Genomic DNA, 4,920 nt, shown 5'->3' on the forward strand with positions numbered 1-4,920 from the left:
CTTCAAAAGATCACTGCAAGAATATTGATAGAGATGAGAAAACAGAACTATATTCATCCTGACTCCCTCTACAATTTAACTTCAAGAAGATGAATGTTCTGGGTCTGTGATACGAATGCAAGGATCATCCACTCAACCTCAGTCAACATGTCCATTGTGTAGACACAGAGAAACTATTCATTATAAAGAACATGTGATTTTTTGCAAGAAACCATGTGGGGCAGTACAGCTGAACTAAGCTTGTCAGCCAAAAGCAACCAGGCACCTTCCCCTGTTGTATTCAAAATGCTAGACACACTTTTCTGAGATCTGTCCTTCAGTAATAAACACAAACGCTAAAGGCATTTGAAAGAAAAGTTTAAAAGAAAATTATAAAGAAACTAGTTGTGCAATTTTGCTTCTGAGCTAGGGTGGGGGGAGGAGAAATCGCCACTCCTGGAGGCCAGTCTCACATTGCACTGGAAAGTGCCTGGGCATTACCGTATCTTCTGTTTAATTTTAGCTTCGACTGCAAAAGATCTCACTCTCCTGAGCAATGCATCAGCACATCAACTGGAAATTGTTCCCAAGAACAACAGGGCAGAGAGGTTGTGCAAGAGGTCCTTATTCAATTCAATACAAAGTTAAAGAGAGTGACAGTCAGGTATTGCTTGAGCTAATTTGGCTGTCTTTGTGCTAAGCTAGACCAAAAATGCTCTCAAGTTTTGTTCCATCAGCTTTTCTGTGGGACAAGTAACCTTCAGCCTAAAGCCAGAAATGAACACCTCAAATTAGGCCTAAAACCTGCCAGTCATTTGCAAAGCAAATAGTGCCTAAGTCCTGAGACACAGAATAAGAATTGAGCAAAGTAGAGAAGACGAGTCTGTTTTCATCAGTTTGAGACTTCTGAAAATGCCTTAGACAACTTTAGAGGATTATGTGTTTCATTCTCTGTACTGATTATGGAACATTTACTGTAGACACATTAAAGTTTACAATAAAAATTAGAATATATTTTACAGTTTTAAGAAAATCCAGTATTCATTATTTAATGGTATGTAGGATATATTATGTTTGCTGCAAAGCAGAAAACATCATTTATGCAGAGTATTGTTAAAAATTGTAGGTAAAGCCACTCATCAGAGAAAGATTAACTGCATAATGAGAAGGAGGGAGAGCGAGAAGAAGAGAGTAAGAAAGAGGTGGAGAGGGAGAGAAGAAGAGGGAAGGAGAGCGAACACCTCCATTTATTGTCAATGCATATGGAAACCTGCACATTCAGGCATGTGTTTTCGTGCACTCTGCTTTGCTTGAAGGCTATGAAAGATCTACTACTGCAAATTTAAATTAGAGTTTTTGAAATCAGAAGTGACTGATGATGAAACAACCAAGATGATTACATTTTTCTACTGTAAAGGATGCACCAGTGTTTCAAAATATCAAATGCAATGTCATTGTGGAATAATAAGCTGCATAAATGTAGCATCAGGACATTTTACAACAGCAAATCTATCCAGTCTATATATAAAATCATTTTTTAATCCTTTTTTGGTTTGTAGGCCCCTGAAGATATTCCAGAGGAGATACAGTCTCCTCATATAACAAAATTGACTGATACCAGGCTTGTTTTTCTTAGCTATCTGTCATGGAGTCCCTAGTGACAGACTTCAGGGTCCCAAGACCAACAAGTCAAAAGAATTGATTTACAATAAGCTACCTTCAATATGACTGCAAAATAACTGAATGATAAAAATTAATTTTCTACACAGTCATTTCTCTTATAGCTGGAAATGCGGTGTTTCAGTGTGATATTTTCAAAAGCATTCTGGTGAACTGCACTTCTACACTGCATTTTCTTACAAGTAAGGAAGGAAGAGAAAAATGACCAAGTTACCTGTTAGTTGATAGAGGTTGCAAGGATTTGATAAACTGGGGATAAACAGTCACGGTATTTGGTGAGCTAACCATCTCTGGCTTTTTCTGCTGGGTTTAGATTAAAAAACAAAATTATGTAGAATAGGATTTTTTTAGAGTGCTTAATATTGGTCTACAGGTCTCAGCAATAACAACGTAGGCAATGACTCATTCAGAAAACAAAAAGTCTGAATCATACAGTATTTTCTTCACTTGGACAAACACTTCTGAACAAAGAGAAAAGTGTTTAGGATTGGTTCAAGTATTTTTAAGCTCAAGTTACTGGTTTTTAATATGTAACAGCATGTATTCGTCGATTTGAGTTTCTTATGGAGCTCAGATGTATAGATAGGTCAAGATCCAAGAAATCAATCCCAATTATTTTTCCCAGTTTTCTAATCTTTTACTGATGAATCATGAGAGGCTGAATCCTGGACCTCTCCTGTTAAGGGACAGAGAAAAACATGCTCCAGTGGATTCAAGAATATTACTTGCAGTGCTTTGAAATGCCTAAATATTTAGACAGAATGGTGACTAAAACGTTATCCTCTTTGCCACTACTATGGTTAGGGGTTTTAACTTGAAAAGTATTTTGCAGTGATAACCTGAAGTTAAGGTAGTTAGGTGGCACTTTATGGATAACTAAGTTTCTTGTCTTAAGTTCCCTATTTACTTTAGGCTGTTTTCTTAAAAATACAGTTAAAATTTATACTCATAAGAATTAAATAAAATACCAGCTGAACACTTCTTTGTTTATAACAACTTTTCCCCAAGGAGTAAGTCTTCTCTTCTAGTTAATAATAAATGATATGGGGTGGGCTGCACTCAGCACTCTTTTTCATGAGGCTGATGTGCATTTCATGGCAGTGCTTTGCTGTTAGATGCCATGTCACTACTTGGAAGACATTAAAAAAGTGTCAGAAGGGGAGCATAAGAAAGCTGTGTTGTTCTTTCAGTTGATCCCCCTCTGGGTCCTCTTGTACTGTCTCCTGTGTTTGTGAAACTGTGTAGCTTTTAGACTGATTGTGTTATGAACTTCTAGCGCACACTTTAAAATGACATCTCTTTAGTTCATTTTCACACAAGTCACTCAATTAGAGCTCCCTGTTTCTGCTGGTTTCTTAAACAGGCAATGATGGCAGTGGTGGGCCTCAGCTAGAGAGTGAGGGGACACATGCTCAGCTGAGAGCTGCTGATCCTCTGGGAGCTTAGGAAAGCTGAAAGGTTACTGGAGTCTTTGCAAACAGTGGAAGCTAAAAACCAATTCTGTTTGCTGGGATTTGTCCGTATTACACCTATGACTGCCGTCTTCTAATACACATGTCATAAACCTGATTAAATCATAGTTTTGCTAGCAGTAAAAAAGATTATTTTTTCTAATCTCCTCTATTTTTTTTTATGTTCCTTCAGAGTTTTTGGCATTTTGGGACCATTCTTGGCTTTCAAACAAGTTTTTTGGGGGAATGTCGAAAGAGAAAATAGAGTAGAAAGCAAGGGTATTGCTTTGTTTATGCTTGCTCCATATAAACATAATTCACATTAGCTTTGTCTGATTTACCTTGGCATAAGCACAGGTGAATCAAGCTCCAAATCCCATCCTTCATACTCCTTTCTATCTAGTCAATTAACTACTTCTTTAAAAAATGATTGAAGATGTTACATTTACATGAAAGTGGAAGAAATACAAAGTGTTTTCATACCTGTAGATTTATTGCCTCTTCAGACCACCAGACTTCAAAGTCTTTTTGCAGCTTCATCTTGACTTTTTCCATAAGAAGCTGCAGGTGCTCAATCTCTACCTTCAGCCCTTTCAAGTGATTGAACATTGCTTTGTATCTAATATGAGAAGAAGAAAATGTATTACAGATCTTCAAGTACATATATGAACAAAGCTTTATTCTACCTAGAACAGTTAGAGATTTAAACTACAAAAGATCATACAATAATCAGAGATGTAGGGGACACAGACAGAGTGGTGGTAGGAAGAGACATCTCATATGAGCTTCACTGAACAGTAAGTACAAGAAACTTATCCTACAAAGCTTTCATTTCACTAAAGAAATATTGATTAACAATTAAAATATAGATTCAATCAAACATGTCAATTACTTCTTTTGCTTTCTCAGTATGTTACCATTAATAAACAACTTGTCACCAGAGCCTGTATTCAGATAGGAGCTGAGGCTGATTCCCTTTTCAGATAGAAGCTTCATTAACGAGGCCTCTCAGCTAGCATTTAGTTGGAGATTTACCAGTAGTATGAAATAGCCAGAAGTTCCCTCACAGATTGCACATAAGATAAATGCTAACGAATTACTTAGAACTGATATCCTTGCATCTATTTTCTTTTATCCTCCTGGCTACGGTAACATTAGACCAAGGATTGGTTAACCAATGTGTATTCTGCATATTATTTACACTTAGTCAGTCCTGTATAGCCTCAAGGTTTTCCTTCAGTCAAGGAAGCCAGGACGTTTCTGAATCAACCAAAAAGGTTCACAATACATTTGGATTCAAACAATAAGTTTCTAACACTAATCCTCAGGGAGGACATTAAGCTATTTTTATTTATTTATAGCCATTAGCCCAAGCATAAATTTTCCTCACTCATGTACTGTGGCATCTTACAGACAAACCAACAGCATATACACAAATTTAAAAACTATTAGTGAATCACAAAGCTGACATTTTTAAAATGTCAAGAGAAAACCCTGAGGGTAGCTGTGTGTGCAGAACTGTAACTGGAATTTACTATCAGTTTAATTTATCTTCTGAAGGACCTCAGAAGTTTGAGGCAGAAGTAATACCTGTTTTTTTCTTCTTCAATTTGTGTTCGAAGTTTCTCTTCTACTGGATCAAGCATATTTAGCTCTTCAGAAGGACTGGAAACAGCTATAGGAGAAATGATCAGATGTAAGCAATGACCGTATGATGTCAAAAGCAGTGACTTTTAATCAGAATAAAAACTATTTTTTAAGAGGTAGGTAATGAAATAGGGATCATTAACCATGTCTCTCTTCTGGAAAT

The sequence above is a fragment of the Cariama cristata genome, unplaced genomic scaffold (assembly GCF_000690535.1).
Source record: "Cariama cristata isolate BGI_N322 unplaced genomic scaffold, ASM69053v1 scaffold2295, whole genome shotgun sequence".
Lineage (NCBI taxonomy): Eukaryota > Metazoa > Chordata > Aves > Cariamiformes > Cariamidae > Cariama > Cariama cristata.